The 25,102-nt window shown below is 37.9% G+C and overlaps 1 protein-coding gene across 2 annotated transcripts in view; it reads left to right on the forward strand.

Moving 5' to 3' along the window:
- Nucleotides 1-25,102, forward strand: part of SNTG1 (syntrophin gamma 1) — a 1,290,858-nt gene that overhangs the window by 461,065 nt on the left and 804,691 nt on the right. For both annotated transcript variants that reach the window (XM_073631576.1, XM_073631575.1), the window contains exon 3: nucleotides 9,886-9,927. The gene's annotated coding sequence lies outside the window, so the exon portion shown is untranslated. The remainder of the gene's footprint in view (nucleotides 1-9,885; nucleotides 9,928-25,102) is intronic.

The following is a 25,102-nucleotide window of genomic DNA, read 5'->3' on the forward strand; positions in this document are numbered from 1 at the left end:
TGATGACTAAATAAGATTTTTTAGTATTTGGAGCGTTTCATTTCATGTCCTATGGAATGATGCTGAGTTGACAACTATCATATAAGCATCTGCCTCTGAGGAGAACCCTTGGAACTGCTCTTGGATGATCCAAGCTGGGCTGTTCGTTTATAAGCTCTAATGACATTTCTTTAATTAGAGGGTCATATACAGTCAGTAAGCTTGCACTTTTTTCCATAAGAGCTGGTAGTGTCATGGAATATATTTTTTCCTAGGTGATGGATGCTCATTACATATACAGTATCTCACAAAAGTGAGTACACCCCTCACATTTTTTGTAAATATTTTATTATAACTTTTCATGTGACAACACTGAAGAAATGACACTTTGCTACAATGAAAATTAGTGAGTGTATAGCTTGCATAACAGTGTACATTTGCTGTCCCCTCAAAATAACTCAACACACAGCCATTAATGTCTAAACTGCTGGCAACAAAAGTGAGTACACCCCTAAGTGAAAATGTTCAACTTGGGCCCAAAGTGTCAATATTTTGTGTGGCCACCATTTTTCCAGCACTGCCGTAACCCTCTTGGGCATGGAATTCACCAGAGCTTCACAGGTTGCCACTGGAGTCCTCTTCCACTCCTCCATATCGACATCACAGAACTGGTGGATGTTAGAGACTTTGCACTCCTCCATGTTCCATTTGAGGATGCCCCACAGATGCTCAATAGGGTTTAGGTCTGGAGACATGCTTGGCCAGTCCACCACCTTTAACCTCAGCATTTTAAAGAGGCACTGGTCATCTTGGAGGTGTGTTTGGGGTCGTTATCATGTTGGTATACTGCCCTGTGGCCCAGGCTCTGAAGGGAGGGGATCAGGTTCTGCTCAGTATGTCACGGTACATGTTGGCATTCATGGTCCCCTCAATGAACTGTAGCTCCCCAGTGTCAGCAGAACTCATGCAGCCCCAAACCATGGCACTCCCACCACCATGCTTTACTGTAGGAAAGACACACTTGTCTTTGTACTCCTCACCTGGTTGCCACCACACACGCTTGACACCATCTGAACCAAATAAGTTTATCTTGGTCTCATCAGACCACAGGACATGATTCCAGTAATCCATGTCCTTAGTCTTCTTGTCTTCGGCAAACTGTTTGCAGTCTTTCTTGTGCATCATCTTTAGAAGAGGCTTCCTTCTGGGATGACAGCCATGTAGACCAATTTGATGCAGTGTACAGCATATGGTCTGAGCACTAACAGGCTGACATCCCCCACCCCTTCAACCTCTGCAGCAATGCTGGCAGCACTCATATGTCTATTTCCCAAAGACAACCTCTGGATATGAAGCTGAGCACGTGCACTCAACTTCTTTGGTCTACCATAGCGAGGCAGGTTCTTAGTGGAACCTGTCCTGTTAAACCGCTGTATGATCTTGTCACCATGCTGCAGCTCAGTTTCAAGGTCTTAGCAATCTTCTTATAGCCTAGGCCATCTTTATGTAGAGCAACAATTCTTTTTTTCACATCTTCAGAGAGTTCTTTGCCATGAGGTGCCATGTTGAACTTCCAGTGACCAGTAAAGAGAGTGAGAGTGATAATACCAAATTTAACACACCTGCTCCCCATTCACACCTGAGACCTTGTAACACTAATGAGTCACATGACGCCGGGGAAGCAAAATGGCTAATTAGGCCCAATTTGGATGCTTTCACTTAAGGGTGTACTCACTTTTGTTGCCAGCATTTTAGACATTAATGGCTGTGTGTTGAGTTATTTTGAGGGGACAGCAAATTTACACTGTTATACAAGCTGTACACTCACTATTTTACATTATAGCAAAGTATCATTTCTTCAGTTTTTTCACACAAAAAGATATAATAATATATTTACAAAAATGTGAGGGGTGTACTCACTTTAGTGAGATACTGTATATGTGTATATGAACACTTAAGAAGAGAACTTCTCCTTTTTTGCAAGTGGACTCTTTTGCATTTACTGGAGGAATTTATGTTTTTTGTATTTATATTGTATATTATTGTGTTTAAAATTTAGTAGTGCAACTCTTTATGCTAAAATTACATATTTTTATTATAATGGGCCATAAGATCTGAAGAAGGATGTGGAAACAGAAGTGAAAGTTAAGGTGAAGTTAGGAGACTGGAACACTCCTGTTGTATCCATCAGCACTTTTATGTTTGTGTTTTTATTTCCTCTTTCGTTACTAACATACAAAAGCTTGTGTTGCATCCCCTAGCAACAACCTTATTCACCTATATTCTTTGGCATGATTGTATTAGAGAATTTCTGTATTTGTTTGTTTGTGTTATTGTGCAGCCACTGAAGGACGTTACATTTAGCTTATCAGAGCCTAGGGATAGGAAAATATTAACCTTACATAAAATGTCGAATATCTTCACTCCTGCTGAAATTCACATGCACACAGAGCACTTTTATCTTTGACAAACACCCACATTGAAGGCATGTCACTTGATGCATCAATGGTACCTGTAACACCACCACTGTTTACTAAAGGATCAGGTAGACACGTGCAATTCGTTTCGTAATGCATCTAAATTCGGCCGAATTTTGCATCTTTCGGACATTCTGATGCATCCGAATGTCCGAATAAAAAAATAACGAATTTCAACTAATACGAAAGAAATTATAGCGCATATAACGAATGTATTTGACATGATTTGGTAATTCGTTAAAAGATCTAATGAAACAAAAGTTCAACTCAAAATAAATCTTACAGTCCAAACAGTGGATTAATTTTGTGCTGGAGATTGGATTACTGGCAAAGTGCATTCCTGAGAACTGATTGAGAAGGGTGTTGTATTGTATTTGAGCAGAGGAGAAGAGATATTGTCATTGTGTGTGTTAATAGATTCAATAAACAAACGACTTTCCAAGCTATGAATCATTATCACAAATCAATATACATATATAACTATCAAGTTTCAACTAAAATGAAAGAAATTATAGCGGATATAACGAATTAATTTGACATGATTCAGTAGTTTGTTAAAGATCTAATGAAACAAAAGGTCAACTCAAAGTAAATCTTACAGTCCAATCAGCTGATTAATTTTGTGCTGGAGGTTGGATTACTGGCAAAGTGCATTCCTGAGAACTGAGTGAGAAGGGTGTGTATTGTATTTGAGCAGAGGAGAAGAGAAATTGTCATTGTGTGTGTTAATAGATTCAATAAACAAATGACTTTCCAAACTACAAATCATTATCACAAAGAAATTATAGCCGATATAACAAATGAATTCGACATGATTTGAGATTCAGTATAACGAATATCGACACTCTACAGAAATAACGAATTATCTGAAAAGTAATTAACGTAACATAACGAAAATAATAGAACAAAATTATGTATTTTACGAATGACAACGAACCAAAACTACACAAAATTTTCCGTTGTGCACAAGTCTAGGATCAGGCACTAGTAAGAGAACCAGATTATTGTCTAAGGTAAATTAGTTATATATAGCAATCAATGTGTGCTTTCTTCTAAGATATAAGGATCATGAAAGTTACAGAAAAGATTTTGAAGTGTTGACATCATACAGTGCTTTTCTAGAAGCCATTAAATTTAGAGGATCATCGTGTGTTTGGAGAGGAGATAAGAAGTAATACCTTCACAGGAACTGCTTAAATATCACAGACAGTACATCCAATTGGATTCTGGTATGTGAGCAGTTTTTAAGACTTGATCATACTTAAGGATAGCTATTTGTGACTGAAATATTGTTGGGTAACAGAACATATCTTCTTGATCATGCATGTAAAGTAGCAGTAGTGTTATGACCATATATTCATGATGATGGCATGCAGGGACAACACAATCACCCAGTCGCTTAATAATTAAGTAAAAAAAATTACAAAGTCATTTGATAATTAAGCCTCATACACAAACGGGTTATCATCAGAAGTCTACATACACGTAAAAAAGGACCTCTATATACAGTTTGATTTTCAGCATTAAAGGCTACTTGAAGCCAAGCATTATAAAATACTTAATTTTTGATTACTGTTAGAATTCATTATAACCAAAAGGCCTATCTTATTTTAAGCCAGATCTGGTGAAGTGAACTAAAAAAAAAATGCCACCTGCTTTCTGGAATTACATGGTTGCTCTTGTTCTTGCACCATTAAATTTGAAGCAGTAACATTGAAAAAAACCTTTACTTGCCGATACTTTATATAGTAATGAACGCTTTTAAGGTAACCTACAGTACGTTTTATTAGAAACTATTATGTGTTTATCAGAAACAAAATTATATAATGCAAACATAAATACAGATCTGCAATTTTGGGACCTGTATTTATGTGTGTATTAATTAGTTACATAGTTGGTAAGTTTGAGTAAAGACGCCAGTATATCCAGTTCAACCTGATTGTATGTGTGTGTGCACACATGTGTTTATTTCACTACCATTTTCCATATTCCTGTACATCATTGTGTTCATTAAAGTGGTTGTATACCCCTTTTTTAAATTTTTACCTATAGGTAAGCTTATAATAAGGCTTATCTGTAGGTAAAATGATTATCTCCTAAACCTGTACGGTTTAGGAGATATTCACTTTGCATGCAGCTGTTGACATCAGTGTCAGCATCGGAAAGAATACTCCCGCGCACATGCGATACGGGGACCTCGTTCTAAGGTGAGTATTTCATATAGAACCAGTATGCGGTGCATACTAGCTCATTATGTCTTTGCCTTACAGGGTTTTTTATGTGTGTGCTTTTTTTTCCATGTGCAGGTACACAACTGCTTTAACCGCTTCCCGACCAACCTCCGCAGTTTTACTGCGGCAGGCTGGCTCCCCTGCGCAAGCCGTTGTAGCTATACGGGGTCGGGATAGCAGGCGCGTGCGCGTGCCCACTGCATGGCGGGGGTGCTGGTGCTCATGGCCGACGGTCGAGCGATCATGAGCAGAAGAGACAGAACAGGGACGACTGTGTGTAAACACACACTTCCCTGTTCTGTCCTGACAGGAGCGACAGATCGTGTGTTCCTATTATCTAGGAACCACGATCCATCACTTCCACCAGTCAGCCCCCCCCTTCAGTTAGAATCACCTCCCAGGGAACACAGTAAACCCCTCAAGCGCCCCCTAGTGTTAATCCTCTTACAGCCAGTGACATTTTTACAGTAATCAATGCAATTTTTTTATAGCAGTGATAGCTGTATTAATGCCAATGGTCCCAAAAATGTGTCAAAATTGTCTGATGTGTCCACCATAATGTCGCAGTCATGATAAAATTCACAGATCACCGCCATTACTAGTAAAAAAAACTTATGATAAAAATGCTATAAATCTATCCCCTATTTTGTAAATGCTATAACTTTTGCGCAAACCAATCAATATACGCTTATTGCATTTTTTTACCAAAAATATGTAGAAGAATACATATTGGCCTAAACTGAGGAAAAAAATAGGTTTTTTTATATATTTTTGAGGGATATTTATTATAGCAAAAAGTAAAAAATAATGCATTTTTTTCGCTCTTTTTTTGTTTATAAAAATAAAAACCACAGAGGTGATCAAATACCACCAAAAGAAAGCTCTATTTGTGGGAAAAAAAGGATGTCAATTTTGTTTGGGTACAACGTCGCACGACCGCGCAATTGTCAGTTAAAGCAACGCAGTACCGAATCGCAAAAAGTGCTCTGGTCAGGAAGGGGGTAAATTCTTTTGGGGCTGAAGTGGTTAAGAAACTCATCTAAAAGTTATTTGAATTTGTCTACATTCCCTTCTGACACCACCAACTGTGGAAGGGAGTTTCAAATCCTTACCATTCTAACAGTAAAGAACCCCTTACGCAGTTTAAGACTGAACCACTTCTCATCCAACTTCATTGTCTGGTCACGTGTCTTCTTTAGAGACCTACAATTAAGTTGTTTGCTCCCAATGCTAGAATTACCTTGTTTGTTTTAACTGCTAGAAGAAGTATGTAAAGTCCAAAATACTTTGCAGCACTTTTAAATCATCTTCCTAAATAGAGCTACATTTCAGTGGAACTGAGATGCTAAACATTCCTTTGTAGATATTCCCATATGGTTCTTCCCAGACTAAAGTATTACCTTTAAAGTGACTCTAAAGGCAACATTTTTATTAAAAAGAAAATAGCAATCCTCCTTATCTGCTCTGTGCAATCATTTTGCACAGAGAAGCCCCAATCCCCTTTTTTTGGGTCACCTGCTGGTGCTCCTGGTCCCTCCTGATGAGTGCCCCCATAGCAAGGGATGAATTTGTGTGTGCTTGTTCCCATGCAAGCTCTGCATGTGCACTTGTGCACGCTGACCTTTGCTCTCTTCTCACTGGCTGTGATTGACAGAAGCAGAAGTCAATGGCTCTCGCTGCTCCCTCTCTGTCCAATGAGGAGAGAACGAACTGAGATAGGGTCTTGTGAACATTGCTGGATCAAGTTCAGGCTCAGGTAAGTTATTAGGGGGGATGGGTGGAGCTGCGTGCAAAAGGTTTTTTTAGCTTAATGCATTAAGGTAAAAACTGTCAGCCTTTAAAACCATTTTAAGGTTGATTTGGCAAATCCCTTGACTCTGTGTCCAGCAAAATCAATATTCAGACCACTATTTATTTTTGATAGACTAGTAAAAAATTACTTTAGAATGCAATAACACATGTATATGAGCTGCTAATGCTGCACACCCCAGAATGTTATACAAAATAGAAAATTCCCTTATGGATTTTTTAGCAGCCAAGAAAAATATTCAAAATTGTTGATTAAAATTCTTTTATTTTATCAAAAAGCAGTTAACAATTTCATGAAAGTTGTAAAAGAATAGCTCTGGCATTTACCAATCAATCATAATGAAACTACACATTGTATGAAACCAGCTATAAGCATTTTACTGCAATGTGGTCTTCCACATGATACCCCTATGCGTTTCGACCCTTATAATTATGGTCTTCTTCAAGGGCAATTTTTTATTCTATGCAGGGGAAGAAAGATATTTTTTATGTTTCAGTCAACATTTTGCATTTAAACATTAGATCTAACCTCACACAATAGTTTATTTTTACCAATTATGATGATGGAGAAGAGAAAGACATGTCCTGTAGCCAGAGATTTCTTTAAAATCTAGTTTTGGTGATCCTGGAACCATTCATGTGTCGTCTCTGCTCTCCTCGGGACAGATCTCACCTCCAAAGAACTTACAAGAGACCACTTTTTTGGACTTCCAAGGGGACAAGGAGAAGAGCAAGCAAGCACCTGTGATATATTATGTCAGCCTTAGTATTCTTACAAATTAATTCAAAAAGATTTTTTTAAAAAGAGTTTTTTTGGCACTAACTAAATAATTGGATCATTACTTTTTTATTTTTTAACTATAAATTATTTTATTTATTATTAACCCTTGCGGGTTGATGTGTTAATGAGTTATTATATGTTTGTATTACTCTAACAGCAAAGAAACCGTAGAGATCATTGCATATATATATATATATATATATATATATATATATATATAAAATTATATGAAAATCTGTGGAAATATTGTGAAAAAAATTAACAAATGTGAATGGAATAAAATGAGTGATTGTGATAAAATCAGTGAAAAAGTAAAAACGGAACTGGTGTGAGTTGATTAGAATTAGAAAAGTAATTGTGGTAAAAAAATCCAGAAGGCATTGCTCCAGCCATCACCATCATCTCCGTGGCAACCGCGTGACGGTGTGATGTCACATGCACACGCCACTATGTCGTGCATGCGCGCAACGCCATAGACCATCCAGCGATGATCACGGAATGCCGCTGGCATGATGAAGCTCCCTCTTGTGGTGCTGATGGAGATTGCACCAACCGGGAGCTAAAGGTGGGAGAAAGACATAAAATGTTTCTCCCTTATGCGTCGGGAAGTTGAATGGATGCAGAAAGGGCACTTGACCAGGACATCATCGAAAACTAAAAGATACAATACTTATGATAAAAGAGTCATAATCACAGAATACATACAGGAATATATTATTGCTAATGCTCTATAATTTGAATGTGTTTTTTGTAATTCATTTTTATTAGACTTTTTTAATATATAAAGTGTGCTAAAGGTCTGGCTGACCTTCTGGCAGTTGTTCTCATTTCTGAGAACAATTGAGTTAATTCTGTCAGATAAGCCAAAAAGAGAAAAAAGGAAAATATTATACCATTTAACTAGTTTTGCTGGATGCAAACCCTTTTAAAAAGGGAGTATACGTAATAGATTTATTTAGGCCTGGGAAAGTAGTGGCCTGTAATTCAAAAATCCAGTGTAGCTAGTATTGGAGCAATGCTTTGTTTCAGTCGCCTCCTCGATTAGGAATATGTATCCTGTCAAGGGCAACAAACCTAACTTTTGGCATTTGGTAATGACAGTCTAGAGCTGCATGTCTGCCTACTGGTAGACATCTATTTCCAATTTCCATGCTGTATACATGTTGGAAATTCAACGCCAGAATTGTTGTTTCGTTTTGCCTATATGATAGGCCCCACATTCACAGGACATCATATAGACAACTCTGCATGTTTGGCAATTAATGAAATTTTAGGATTAAACATCTTGCCATTGGGAAGTAGGAAGGATTTCTCTCTCCTAATCAGATAGCAATGTGAACAATGTCCACGAGGGAAAGAGCCATGCAGAGGACAATGTTTTTTTTAGCGTGGACTTAGCCTTGTACTCGCTTTGGACCAATTTGTCTTTAATTGATGGGGCTTGTCTATAGGTAATCAATGGGTTGGTTGATATAAATTGTTCAACCTTTCAATCATCCGTCAAAATTGTTCAATGTTTTTCAATGATTTCTCTGATTTGTGTGTGTTGATTGCACATGGTGATCCTCATAGAATAAAATTGAATATTGTTTTTTGGTTTTGATTTGAATAAAAGATGTTGACATGACTGACCAACTGTCTTATTGTAGGCTTTCCACAGACAGGAAAGACTGTATCCCTGTGCCAGTAATCTGTCTTGAAGCTTAACCGCTTCATCCCCAAACAACTTATCGTTGGAACAGTTTCTTCGTAAACGAAGGTACTGTCCATAGGGGATCGAGTTTTTTAGGGGGGTGAAATGAAAACTTTCAGAGCGCTTTTTCGGTACAAAGTACTGTCCAATCTTCCTTCTGAGCTGCAAATTATTTGAACATCCAAAAAAGTATTTTTTTATCATATGCTATTGTGAATTTTAAATTATAGTTGTTGATATTGATTTTATGAAAGATCTCCTTAGAATATCTTCTGGTCCCTCCCATATTTTTCTTAGCTGCTAAAAAACCCTGTGAGGGAATTTTCCATTTAATAAAAGATAACTTTTACCCTGTTGCCATGAATACCTGACATTTATGTAGTGACAATTGCTAAAGTGAACATTTCTTGTTCTGGAACACTTATCAGCTTGCATGCAGAAACAAAATATATTGAAGATATCGGTATAAATAACTTTTTTGTAGATCTGGTGTGTCATTGTTCAAAGCAAATTTCACATTTATTATTCCTAATCCATGCCCTTCACAATAATAGACTTCTGTATGCATCTTTTTAAGCTTCTCTCTGTATTTTCTTGCCTTTGAAAATGACAGGAGTGAATATGTGCTGCTTTATTTGAGTGAGGCTGAAATATAAATACATCAAAACAAAACAAAATGGCAGAGTTGAACTACTACAACTGAATAAAGAATTATAAGAAAAGTTTGATTTTCTAAAGAATTAAGTAATATTATGTGAATTAATGTGATTCTTAAGGGATCACAACCTAAATTCCTAGGACTTTTTTTTCCCACTTATCTCTAATTATACTTTCTTATATAACTGTGATGAAGGGGATAACATATTTTTTCTCTATTTTTCTTACCTTTCTATTTTCTTTCCCTTCCCTTTGCAGATGATCCAGACAGAAGAATTCATGCAGCACTCAACACAAAAGGTATGATATGCTCTCATTTTTCTCTGCAAATGACATTAACTGTATTTTACCTCTAGGAAGATAAACAAATGAACAGACTGGCTGATTTGTTTAATTTTGCAACTGTAAAAATGTAACTCTTCTATGTAGCAGTTTGTATTATCAATTGATTTCAAAAATTCTATGTATATACATTTCCTAATGGGTGATATGGCAAGCACTGTATGTGGCTTGAATTTTGAAAAATGACTCAGCTTTTAAAAACTAAACATGGTATAACATAACAAGTAGCGTCATGAGTAATATTACATTCAAGACACTCTCACACTTATATATGTTTATAATATGTGGTATTGCATGCATTTTGACATGTCGTTACACAATACACACATGTGCATTTTTATATTTAGTCCAATGTTCATTTTATTTATTCATAGTAATGTACTTTTTTGCTCATACAGTATGCAAAGTTAGAAAGGATCTTTAAAGCTGAATACCGGGCAAATAGCTTAATGTCTAGTCATTTGAAAAAAACATCTCATACACAGACTGGAAGAGTGGAAATGGACCATGAACAACTTTTTTGTGCTTATTAAAACTTTCTCCTGAAAAACTAAGCATACAATTAAAAAATGCTTAAGATTTTTGACAGTGACAGTCACATCTGCTCAAAATATTCAAAAGATCCAGAGATATAGGCTGCTGAAGTTGAGAGCAAATCTGGACTTTTCCAGTATATATATTGATTCGCATTCATCCTTTTTCATTTTGTTGAACTTCCCTATTATTCCTGAGTGGTGGGTGTCTCACTCATCAGTAGGGGGAAAAAAAAGGAATAGGATGGGGGCAAACCTAAGCTGATTTTTCCATTAAGGCCTCATTCACACAGAGCTTAAAAAACACTGTTAGTTTTGTTCATAGAATTTTACAAAACATAATTTTGTTTTTGTTGCCACCTGTCAAGGATATCATTTTCCAATTCTACAGCCTAAAGCACACTACTTTAGAACTCTAGAACTAGAATTGTGGGTTTTCAGATAGAAAGCTGGAAACCATAAAGTAACTAGCCTAATTATGGTGGTACTTTTTTCTAAATTCCTTCTGCAGCTACGGCTATATATAATTTATAAATCTTTCATAAGTGAGCAGGGACAGTTGAAGTCACTAATCACTGAGTATAAATTCTCGAAGCACAGTTGGTTCACATTTCCTTCATACCAGGCATGATGATGTCATATAAAAGGTCAGTTTAACATTGAGCACAAAAGCATGTTGTTACTGTAAATCATGCTGAAATAAAATTAGGAAGGTTAATTAAATATTTCTTGATTTTGTGCAAGATGATTAGAATTATAACTCAAATAGTTAAGAGTTTATAATATTAATATGATAAAATAAATATGACAAAAGTCCTCTATCTGAAAATGTAATTACAAAAAAATCTATGAATAAATGACTAGGATCAATGTAATCATCCAGTGAAGCTCCAGTATAATCAGCAGTGTGGACATATGCATTGTTTAGCTGCACAAGTACAACAAACCAATCAGTTCTTGGAGATAGTTGAGTTGCAATAGTATAGTTAATGTGTTTCATTTTGAACTAATCAATGTTGTCCTATGGAAAGTACTGAGATATTATGGGATTTTAAGGTGCATATACTAGTAGATAGAATTAAAGAGATACATTTAAAAGAAAAACATTTTATTTTAACATTGGTTAAAACATGTTTAAAAACAGTTTTACAGTAAATACATGTGGTACAGTCCTTATGGATACAGCATGGTTGATGTGGTTCCCAACATGTTTTTGCCTTAACCTGGGCTTCCTTAGGGGATGCTGTCCACTTAAAAGTAAAAGTCTTCTAATAATAACTAATATATATACTGGTATCAATATATAGCATTTTGGTAGGACAAAGAACAGCAACAAAATCAATAAAGTGTACAAATAATAAAATATACATGTGCATATTCAACTCGAGGATATCCCTACTCAACCCAGAAATAGATATATCAAAATACAATTAATGGAGATTTAGGGATTCTACACACGCCACAGAAAGCCAAGGACTGCAGGTGACCATAGGAGGCATTTAAGGACCAACTAAATGAATAGTAGAAGAGGTCTTGAAATCAAAATATATAACTAAGAAAAAAATGTATAAGCAGACTTCTCCAGAAAAGGGGAGTTACAAAATATGGTTTGCAAAAGCTTGAAACATCCAGGGGCACAGAGTTTTTAGAGCAGGACAATCATATGTGGAACTAGACAGTCAGACAGAAAAAAGACTTAATTTGTATATGCTGGTAAGATAAACCAGCATCCACACATTCAAAGCAGATGCTTCATACTGAAACAAATAAGTCCCCAAACAGCAGGGGATAATAATAAAGAAGTACTATAACATTAGCATGCAGTATAGAAAGAATATTTCTAAAAAAGAAGGGCTAGTACCTGAAGTCCTGCGGTGTGTGAACGTGTCCCTGTATTTCCAGCAGATTTAATGTCCAGAAAAAGTGGTCATAAATACCCCCTATCTGGCCAGCAACCAGCGCGGCCGGATGCGGATGAAAAGACCGCACCGCGCATGCGCCGCTCACGTTATATCCCTGGTCCTCTGGGTGGCCGCTGGGTCCCAAAGCTTTCCCCACCCAACTTGGTGAGATGGGAAAGAGGGACACATTAGAGCACAAAGTATGCAGGCAAAGGACATTTGGGGGATATGGGGGAGAAGCCAGTAGGGCTTGGTGCAGTGTTGTTATGTGTACAACACTTTCTGATCACTTTCAAAAGCATTGCTGCTTGGTGTTGCTGACATGCAGTGAAATGAGAGCCTAATTTTGAAAGCAGGTAAATGTGGGTGTCAGTACGCACAAGTTTCATTTACATGAGATTAGCCAATGACATCAAATTCTGTTAGATGCTTGCTTAATACCTGTAAATCAGTGGCTGTGTTCTTAAACATTTTTTTTTGGAGGGAAGGTGAAATTCCTATGTACAAAAAGTATTATTAATAGTGGTGAAATTCCTTTTAGGATGTTTGAGAGCATGCAACATTTTGTGCTGTACGCATGTGTAGACAGTCTGATTCAGAGATAAAGACTGATAGAACATGAAGCTTTAAATCATTCTCCAGTCAGTTTTTAACTAGATTTTAATCCTTTTAAACAATACTTGACTTTTTATTCAGTGTTCTATTTTCAATCCTTTTTTATTGGGATGCTTTTTCAGTAGCCATTGCATGAAACTAATAATGATAAATTGAAAAAAGAATGAAAACGGAATCAAAGTGGACATTGCATTTTTAATCTGCTCCCCACTGGCTACAAGCTAAACAAATGGAAACCAGCAGGTTTCATTTGCAGTTTTTAAACATGGAAGAAATTGCAGGAGAATGAAAACTTAATGTGAATACCATTCCCGTGGAAAAACAGGCAAATAAAACAAGGCCGATCGGTGCTGTTTATTCTTTCATGTTATCATGCTTTTAGAAAAAACAAGCAGAATCATATATGAATTGAAAATGGAGGTGGAATCCTTGTACTCCCTACCCTAAATAAGGCTATTACATATTACATTAGATATTACATTTCCCTGTCTTGCGGGTACTGCACTCGTTGCACCTAATTAGCCATTATTGCTGCTTAATATTTATAATATTTAATATTATATGCAGCTCTATTACAAATATCAAAAAAGTGCGTAAAAATATATGTAATGTAAAGTGCAATCCTCTATAAAATTCAATAATCAAAAATTTTTTTGAAACAATACAGTGCAATGTGCTCCATACTCCACTCAGTGCCCCTATAAATTCCAATAGTGCAAAAAAAAAAAAAAACAGTCCTTTTGTTGATTTGTGATATTACTATACATGGAAATAACATCTTCACACAGGTCGGCACGATCCCGCGAACCGTCGTAGCTATACATCAGTCCCTTTAAGTGGGATAGCAGTATAGTCAGTGTTTATCTGGTGCTCCAGATGGAGTAATCCTTAGGGGTATAGTCTGTGCCTGTAATAGCTGGATGGTGATGTATCCATAGAAAGGGGTATTAAGGTTTAAAAAGGAAGGCAGCCATCCTTCAGAGTGTGTGCAGAACTCTGCAAGACATGTAAGGAACAAACAGTGAGGGGGAGGCACCGACCTGAGTGTAGTATTAAAATGATGACTTTAATAGGATAAGATTAAAAACACTTACAAGATGATAGAAGATGCATGCTCATTAAAGTAACGTGCAGCCCTGGCATTCCACATGGCTCTGTGGGTCCCACCGCTGTTAGCTGGACAGCTGGAAAGGATTGAGCAGCTAGCTGTAATGGATCACAGTGTTTTTCCAGGAGCAAAGGAACCAAGCAGCTCCACACAGACCAGCATGGACCGTGGAACAGGAAGTGATGTCACTGGCATCTGATTGGACCTAGGCAGGGCTGGAATCTTGTCAATCAGGGCTGCAGTAATGAAAGGTTATGCACTCGGAGCTGACTGCTCCTTCTATTGGCTTGCTGCCCTCTAGAGGAGGACAGCTATATATACACAATGGAGAGCATGTGGGTGTGGCTGTGGAACTGGAATTTCCAGCAGACCAATCAGTAAACAATAAATTATAGCAAGGGGCAAGCAGGGGTTAATAGCCTCGGGGATTAAAAAAAAAATATATATATATATATCTAATGGCGGCCACCCATCCCCCCACTTCCCATCCAGATTTTTTAGACCTATGTGCCCCCCCATCCAGCATTTTGAAAAGAAAAAATGCAGGAGAGGAAGGAGGGGGGCAGAGGAAGACACCCCAAAAGAAAAAATGCAGAGACTATCAAAATCTTCAACCTCTGCTCACACACCTTGTCGCTACAAGACTCCTCCCTCCTCAGCAAGGGTCTCACCTTTGCACCCACCACCCACCCCAACCCATTAACATTATTCAAAGATCTAAACAAATTCATGAGGGATCTCACAGTGAAAAGGTTTACAACATACAATCTTCAAAAAACCTGCTAGATCTCAGTGAGATTTCTATCATCAATGACCTGGCAGAATTTTATGATGAGAGCCATTTTTTAGAATTAAATTGGCTCACTCAGCATTTACCTACCTCCCCCACAGTTCAACATACCCACTTTAAACCAAAATCAATATTCAACCCAGTACACAAAAAAGGTACCTACATACACACCTTTTATCAGGTGGTGTATGCAGACCTCATCAAGATGTGCCAAACCAACCCAAACTCCAAGAAAATATGCAACCTATCCAAGGCTGAACGAACAGCACTAGACACTCTGGCCAACGAGGACATCATCATTAAAGTTGCAGACAAGGATGGAGGTATTGTAATTCAAAATAAAATGGATTAAATAAAGGAATCCCTGAGACTGTTGTCAGATACCAACACCTACTCTAAATTAACTCAGGACCCTCTGCCCCGCTTCACTCAGGAAGCTACCACATTAGCCAATAGAGCCCTCCAGGAAGAAATTATTTCCAAACCAGAGTTCTCTTTTCTCATTAAAAGTTTTTACAATACTCCCTACTTTTACCTATACAGAAAGAAGTGCATCGCTGGATAAATATATCGTGACAAAATTGATTGTGAATATTGACAAAGAAATATATATATAAATAAATATGTGATCAGAAATGAATAAAATGAATAACCTAAATTATATCAAAAGATGTGAAAAAAATATATTTTTATAATTTTCAAAATCCTAGTGTCCATAAATTGTGAACAATATGAAATGATGAAAGTGACTTTGCTACAGAAGTATATGTGTGACTTCCACCGCCATAAACTCCCGTCACCCTGAAAAGACTAAAGGCTTACCAGAAAGCCCTTTCAAAAGGCATGATGACACCAACACTGAAATCCTTAGGTGCTTCCTCCAGCAGGTAAACCTCATCCATCATGCAAAGGATATCTCCCTCACAGATGTCTGAGTAATGCTCCAAAGTGCTCACCTCCAGGATAGTGGGTACGCATCAGCAAAGTGTTCACTTCATATAGACCATATACATGCATGGCCAAAGGTGTTGCTTTAGGGAGACATTAAGGTGGGCATGCCTGAGAACAGGCGAATCGTGCGGCAACTCTGCTGGTCAGCGCTTAGCCAGCAGAGTTGCCGCACGATTCGCCTGTTCTCTAGAACCATCCATCCCCTCCGCCAATGGTTTGGCAAGCACAGGCGGTTTATCGAACAGGGGTGTGATGAGCACAGTGTGCCAAGACATTTTTTTACTGAACATCAAAAGTCCACCGAAGGCCTGAAGGTGTGGGTCATAGAGGCCATCTCTGGAGGTTTGCCTGCTGCGGAGCATTTCAAATGACTATGCCAGCAGGAGACTTTCTGGATATATTCCCTCAATTCCCTCTCGCCAGGGGGACTCAATGAGGAGTTAGATGCATACACCTTGTTATAACAGATCACACGCCCATTTCTGGTTTGTTTCTCCCCCCTCCGTCCTCCCTTCCTCTCCACAAACAGGTCTGTCTCTGCTCTCCCAGTCGGGAGTAGTATAGTAAATATATTACATTAATATTTCATATATATATATATATATATATATATATATATATATATATATATATATATATATTAGGGGTGCAACGGATCGTCATCGATCCGTGATCCGATCCGCGGAGGTTGATCCGTATGGGACACCCACGATCCGCGGAGCGCTCTGTGGCCTCGGCCATAGGAAAGGCCGCGGCTGTGGCCTAGCTCTGGAGCGGCGGCCATCTTGGTACACCCGGCGGCCGTTTAGCACGTGATCTCTCCCCTCTGTGTACTGATCTGTACAGTGGAGGGGAGAGATCGGATGGCAGCAGTGCCAATACTCTGCAATGCCCTGCCAATACTCTGCAATGCCCTGCCAATACTCTGCAATGCCCTGCCAATACTCTGCAATGCCCTGCCAATACTCTGAAATGCCCTGCCAATACTCTGAAATGCCCTGCCAATACTCTGCAATACCCTGCTGCAATGCCCTGCCAATACTCTGCAATGCCCTGACAATACCCTGCCAATACCCTGCCAATAGTCTGCCAATATACCCAATACCCTGCCAATACTCTGCCAATACTCTGCCAATAGGGAGATTGTGGATATTACAGTGGGGGAGATTTCTTTTTGTTGATCAGAAAAAGATCCGAACTGCGACTCCTGATCCGAGGAGCTATCCGAACCGTGAGTTTTTTGATCCGTTGCACCCCTAATATATATATATATATATATATATATATATATATATATATATATATATATATATGTGTGTGTGTGTAACTGGGTTACCAAGGTCCACAGGGACCACAGGGACTAAGAATCATGCAGAGTAAACAGCTAGAGAAACAGCTATCTATGTGAGCAGGATGGATCAAGGGTGACATTAACACTAGACAGAAAGGGACATTATCATGTTAAGTTGTGGGATGAATTTGGAGTCAGGCACTACAACTAGTAAAAATCAGAAACAGAGAAATGAGAGGTAAAACAGAATACTTTATATGTTGTCAGAGAGAGAAGATGGGATGAGCACTCTGGCTGCCCGTCTGATCATAGAAGCTAGATATAAAAGATATCTGAACAAAATAAGGAATGCAGAATTTAGGCAGGAAAATATTAATGAGAGTTAAAAGAAAGTGAGAGAATGATATGCATGTGTTGTGTACAAATGGGAATGTGTGTGCGAATGCTGGGACCTTTAGTTCTATTGCTTGTGTGTGTCATGTATGCAGATCCCCTCCTTTGTGCTCTCCTGAAAGAATGTCCCTGAGAGGTCAGTGATAAGCTGGAAGGACACCATGCCAATTCCAGTTTTTCAGACAAAACATGTGCTGGGTTAACAAATCTAATGGTAAACAATGTGATCACAATTATTTTGAATCTGTTTTCCAAACATGGTAAAATGAAGGTTACATTTAACCGTGTATTACACAAATTGAATATCCTTTGATAGTGGAAACAGTGCATTTAAAAAAAGGAAATTAAGTAAAATTAAGTAATAATGAGTATTAATTTCTAATATGAGTTTAAAAATTTTATTAATAATATAGATATATTGAAATTGGTTTAGACAACCTTTGGTTGGAAATGAAATTCAGGTTAATGGGAAAATTTGTAATGAATGAGATTAGTTTAGATTAAGATAACAATTTTGTAATTTTACATTTATACAATAAGCCCTTGTTGAGAGAAAAAAAAAAGATTAAGATGAGGTTGTTATTTTGAATAAAGCTGCCATAATATTTAACAAAGCCAAGATGGATGGGATACATAAGAAGTTCTTCTACAAAAATGAAATTTGAAGGTTTTTGATAATAACTTGATGTGTGGTCCATGATGTGAGAGTAATAATAAATAAAATTTAAATATAACAGGCCCATCACATCAAGTCCACACACCCTGTTAGGATAGATGCCACCTGCAGCAAGTTGTTTTTTAGTTTTTGATGCTTTCTGGTCCATCATACAGATTCTTGGTCCTTTTATTTATTTTTATTTTTGAAATCCAAAGCAGAATGTGTGGATTGTGAAATGATGTGCCCCTTTTCCTTGTAAGTACAGTGGTATAAGCAGAAGAATATTTTGAATTTATGGGCATCTCTGCATGACCGCAGGGTATTGTTATCATTTATTATAATATTGCCAGGAAAAAGTTGTCTTTTGAAACATGAAACTGGAGTTCTTACACAAACAGTGTGATAGAAAACAAGCCATTGTAATATATTTATGCAAGCTGGACCCAGTAATGAAGGGTTCATCCCGATATATCAGAGCTGCGGCTTTTATGCAAAGGTGCTATTAGACAAAGTTAGATATTGTTTTGGTCAATGGTCCGACATTCTGCGCAGCAAATATACAGATAACTAAATGTTTGTCTAATGAAAGGTTTAAAATATGAGTTTATTTATGTACAAATCTAACAATGAAAAATGCATACATTTGAATCCAGACACCTTATTGCCTCTATTGGAGGAGGCTGGAGACAAAGAAAGACATTGTGTTAAATTGATGACCTAGGAATCAGCTGCTGTGAGCCCAGTGCAGGACACACTCCCTGAAGACCCAGATATTACATTTTTTGTAGATTTGAGTATGCAGTTTATCACCCAGAAGGATACTCTGTATTCAGAGTCATTGGATCCTTTTTCCCCAGCTCAAGAAACAGAGCTCCATGTTTTAGCAAAGCCTGTGAGCTATAAAAAGAGTGTATATTTATATAGATAGTCAAGATATAGAGAGCTTTTGGTTCCATTTAAAGGGCCAGAAGTTTGTTTTTACTTCGGCAGGTAAACCAACCAAGCATGCCAAGTTAGTTTGATCGGCTGTTTTCAGCCTTCCAGGTTCTTGCTGAGGTAGCCATATTAACTTTAAAACTCACACATGGAAGCAGACCAGGTGACTAAGGATGCTGCATTTACAGCCCCGGACACTTGATGGGTCTGTGCAACTCACAGATTCCACCCTAGTTCTGGCCCAGTATAGCTGGGATTAATAATTCAACTTTAAGGACCCCAGAACGAGAAGAACAAGTGATCCACAGGGGACAACTTCTTATGAAACAGGACTTTGGAAAAGGTGATCATTTATGTCTGCCAGCCACTCTTTTCCCTCCAGCTTGACACATGGACCGTGTCATCAGTCACAAGCAGTTATGGCTGCCTTAGTAAATGAGCATGGGATAGAGCCAGGGTTCTCCACAGTTGTTTTTATAACATACCACTTCTTGTTTTACCTGTTACCAAAAGTGTTACCAAAAGCTGAACATCCCTTCCAGAGATCACAAAAAAGATATATCCAGTTGCCCAAGTCAGGATCTTACGAGTATGCATTTTGTCTGTATGGACATGTTTTTTGGATGTCCAGTGGCAAATGCCACAGTAAAAAGTGTTATCAGAAGTAGTAAGAGAGTACAGAGAGTAACAGAGGAAATAATTTTTTATAGGAGAGTCCTTAATAGAAGTTTTGAGGTTTTATTTTTACACCCCTTACTGTCTACAATGTAGCGGACAAAGTAGAGTAAGAAACTAGAAAACTTTTGCCTGAATGTTTTCTTATATTTTATCAAGCCCCTAAGGGGGATATTGGACTCTCTCCCTATGGGATTTTGTTTGGGAGTGTGTTACTCACTTGCTTATATTTTGTCTCAGCAGCTGAAGCAGCTGAAGTCCTCCATTTGGATCTCACAGAGAATGTTGCTGATCTTTTTTGAAGATTTTGAAGGTTTTTTGACAAACTCATTTATGTGTTTTCTCCCCAATTCCAGATCCTAAAAGTTTGGAAGGATCTAAAACTAAAGCCAGGTGACTTGTGGATTGTTAAGAGATATTTATATATAAGGAAATGTTTGGAGACTCAATACAGCATCTATTTCATGTACAGTTTTTGCAAAACTTGAAGGAAAAGTCACCTGGATCCACACCAGACACTGCAAAAATGACTAAATTAAAGAAATCTCTGTGTTTGATTTGTTTCCCTCTTGTGAACACAGTCTAGGGTACTTTTTGATTCAATTACTTTAATTGTAAGGGATATATATATATATATATATATATATATATATATATATATATATATATATATATATATTTGAAAAGTAGTTCAGCCATGTTGAAGTCATATTTGTCTTTTGTTTGTCTTCCATTTTATGTAGAATTGTCTGTGTTTACATATGCTGATAAGTCAGCATGACCACAATTCAGCTAGAAGGCCATTCTAGCCACAGGAGTGTACAGCCAGTACTCTGTAAATATGTCTTATCAATCATTTGTTTTTCACAATGAAAAGTCATTTGGTAATGAAAAAGTTGCTCAGCTATTATTTTCTCCACAATGGATTTTTTTGCCTCTTTGGCCAGGACTACTTCCACCTAAGCGTGTGGAGGTTCCAGGTTAAAGGTGATAGAAGGTGTGGTTAGTGATCAAAATATTGATCAAAAGAGGGGAGACTGTAATGGAAATTTCTGTATATAATTGTATTGTATTTTGTATGTATTGCACACTGCCCTCACTGTGCACACGGCACTAATAATGTTTTCAGTACATATTTACATTCTTTTGAGGCCTGATTAGAATTAGCCTGCTTATGTAACGCCCCTTGTTACCATAAACGTACAATTGTAATATTAATGTGATACCTACGTAATCATGTGTATAAAAACCTTCAATTGCGTCATAATAAAGCAGAACAGTTATTTGGAAAGATGCTGATTGTATCTTTTGTGTCTGTTCCCTACTGCAGTAGTTATTATTAATTTGGAACCACTAATCAATATGAGGATAGGAGTTGCCTATCATCAATTTAACTGAGTCAATGTGTATCAGTGTATCAGTTTTTAAAAAAATATATTTTTTTATATAATATATATATATATATATATATATATATATATATATATATATTTTTTTTTTTTTTGTTTGTCAATCCGAGACTGTTAACCCCTGCTTCACCTTGCCCCTTGCTATAATTTATTGTTCACTGATTGGCTGCTGGAAGTTCCAGTTCCACGGCCACACCGACATTGTGTATATATAGAGGGCAGCAGGCCAATAGAAGGAGCAGTCAGATCCGAGCGCGTAACCTTTCATTACTACAGTCCTGATTGACAAGATTCCAGCCCTGCCTAGGTCCAATCAGACGCCGGTGACATCACTTGCTTTTCCACGGTACATGCTTGTCTGTGTGGAGCTGCTTGGTTCCTTTGCTCCTGGAAAAACACTGTGAACCATTCCAGCTAGCTGCTCAATCCTTTCCAGCTATACAGAACAGTAGTGGGACCCACAGAGCCACGTGGAATCCCAGGACTGCACTTTACTGTGATGAGCATGCATCTTCTATCATCTTGTAAGTGTTTTTAATCTTATCCTATTAAAGTCATCCTTTTAATTCTACACTCAGGTCGGCACCTCCCCCTCCCTGTTTGCGCTTTAAGCGGGATAGCAGACTGGATGCCGATGCTCGTGACAGGTGGTCGCGATGACCACTGGCCACGAGTGATTGCCGGCACGAGAGGCAGAACAGGGACATGTGGGTGTGTAAACACACACATCTCAGTTCTGTGAGGCGAGGAGAGAGAGATTGTGAGTTCCTACGAGCTGGGATCCACAATCCCTCATCTCCTATAGTCAGTCCCATCCCCCACAGTTAGAACACACACATAGAGAAGACAGTTAACCCCTTGATTGTCCCTTAGTGTTAACCCCTTCCCTGCCAGTGACATTTATACAATAATCAGTGCATTTTTATAGCACTGATCGCTGTATAATTGTCAATGGACCCAAAAATGTGTCAAAAGTGTCCGATGTGTCCGCCATAATGTCGCAATCTCGATAAAAAAAGCAGATCGCCCCCATTATCGCCCCCAAAAAATAAAAATAAAAATTACATAAATCTATCCCCCATTTTGTAGATGCTATATGCTTTTTGCAATTTTCTTTACCAAAAATATGTAGAAGAATACGTATCGGCCTAAACTGAGGAAATTTTTTTTTTTTTTTTAAATGGGGCTATGTATTACAGCAAAAAGTACAAAATATTGTTTTTTTCAAAATTGTCGCTCTTTTTTGTTTATAGTGCATAAAATAAAAAACACAGAAATGATTAAATACCACCAAACGAAAGCTCTACTTGTGGGAAAAAAAGGACGTCAATTTAGTTTGGGTACAGTGTCGCACGACCGTGCAATTGTCAGTTTAAGCGACGCAGTGCCGTATCACCAAAAATAGCCTGGTCATTAAGCAGCCAATTCTTCCGGGGCTGAAGTGGTTAAGAAAGCAAGAAGATTCGTGCAAAACAGTTGTAGGCCATTTAAAAAAAAGACTGTAGGAAACAATCCATGACTTAATCTATAGTGGTGAGCATCAGGATCTTGGAGCAAGCAGTAAGAGTGAGATCAGTGGTCTCAGGTAGCAGCTCAACTCGCAATGGGTGTGGTGTTTCCTGTGTATAGTGTAATGTGGGTATCAATGATCAATAAGAATACTTTGGATCAATGCTTATTTAGATGTTATGACTATACTATAAATTTAAAGTCACATGCCGCTGTTTATTGTTATTGTCACATTTGCCAGAATAAGTGACACTGACACAATTTTTGACTACTCTACCTATAAAAATTCCCTGCCTCCCCATCAAACTTTTCTCCTTCAATGCTTGTGGCTTGAACAAACAGTCCAAACAATCACAGATTCTCCATACTTTTCACAAGTCCAAGGTCTTTATCGCATTTTCCAGGAAACCCATATCCATACTCACCATGTCCATATACTTAGAAATAAGTACTACCCAACCTGGTTTTATAGTATCTATACTTATTCCAAATCATGTGGGGTGGCTATCGCATTCCACAAATCTCTTTCCTATACACTGTCAGAGGTCTGTGCAGACCCGGAGGGTAGGTACCTATTGGTGAAACTGACTATCAATGGCAAGCTATAAATGCTTGCAAACATGTACATCCCTAACCAGGCTTAGGTTGCTCATATTCTCCGATGCCTCCATAAAATGCTGGAATTTGCAAAGAAGTCATTTCTTGGCTGGAGGTTTTAATTGTATTCTAAACCCCTCGTGGATACATCTGTGGGTCAAAGCTCTATTTTTTACTCACAATTGAATGGATTGAAGAAGGTTCTATTATGACCTGAGGTGTAGCAGCTTTCTCATCCTATGGATAGAGATTACTCATTTTACTCCATAGTCCATAATTCCTACTTGCGGATCAACTATTTTCCTGTGAATCATTGTGCCCTGATCTTTCATCCACAGAGCAGTATCAGCAACTTATAATGTTCTGATCACACCCCAGTGCCCTTTTCCCTCTACTTACCTGACTTATTTATGCAGGAATTGACTTGGTGTCTGAGTGACTCCCTCCTCCAGGATGACTTGTGCTTGACTGAGATTTGACACTATAGCCAATTTTCTCTATGATCACCAAAATGATGATACCAAAGACCTATCATCCTGTATAGACACATTAGAAAAAGCTTATAAATGCAACCAATCCTCCACTACCATGCTTGCACTGTCTGAAGCCAGACTTTTGGAACTCTTGGATCAGAAAACCATGACCATTAGGGATAGGCTGCTCAAACAGGATTATGTTGAAGCTAATAAACTGGGGTTACTTGCCAGAGAGTTACATGCCAAAAATAGCCTTGCCTCTATTTCCAATATGAAGTGTTCAGAGGGGCAGCTCACCCACCATTCCAAAGAAATTAATGATTCGTATCCATTATTTTATGATAACCTATATAATTTGCTCTCTTGTCCTTCTGATGTGTCACAAGATGCTCACACCTCTAAGGTAATTGACTATGTTACTAAGACGGCCCTTGCACCATCCTGTTCTTCACAGTGCAAGACCTTGAACAGCTGTTCTCAGAAGAATAGCTTTTGATTGTGTTCTCATCCCCTAAGAATAATAAAAGTCTGGGTCCTGATGGTTTCACTGCCCATTTTTAATGAAACTTTTAGGGACTCTCTTCTCCCCTTTTTAACAAAAATGTTTAACACCATCTCTTCTGATGCCTCTTTTCCACCTCAAGTGCTTGAAGCACATATTACTGTATTGCCTAAGCTGGGTAAAGACCCCACCTCTTGCAGCAGTTATTAACTGATCGCTCTGACAAATATTGATATCTTTATGTTTTCCAAACTAATAACCAACCGCATCAGACCCTTGCTCCCTGACTTGATACATCTTGACCAAGTAGGCTTTACCCCAGAAAGAGAAGACACAGATAACACCCTTAAAACAGTCACTCTAATGGAATATGCTCAGAATATGCCCCTTTTTAACCAATGACAGCACCAAGCTTCTAATTCACGCTTATGTGATGTATTCCCTATGCTTTCTTGGATATAGTTCATTCTGGCATCTGATGGTTGTATTATGTGCAAACTTTAAATAAACCAGTTCAAACATAAAAATACCCCCCCTCCCCCACAAATTTTGAAAACATTTTAAAATACATATTTAGGACTATGGACAGTGGACATCCCATAATCCCAGCCATCACACTTCCTCTAACACTAGAAGAACTACAACTTTATTTTTTGTTTATTTTTTTAATTCACATTTGAACTATGGCTTGGTATAACATTTTCCAACAACACAATATAAACATGATCAATATTACTTGCTAATGTTAATGAATTTGCTCTGACTGTCATTTACAGTGTTCAGTCTCAT

This window comes from Aquarana catesbeiana, linkage group LG05 (genome assembly GCF_042186555.1).
Source record: "Aquarana catesbeiana isolate 2022-GZ linkage group LG05, ASM4218655v1, whole genome shotgun sequence".
Taxonomy (NCBI): domain Eukaryota; kingdom Metazoa; phylum Chordata; class Amphibia; order Anura; family Ranidae; genus Aquarana; species Aquarana catesbeiana.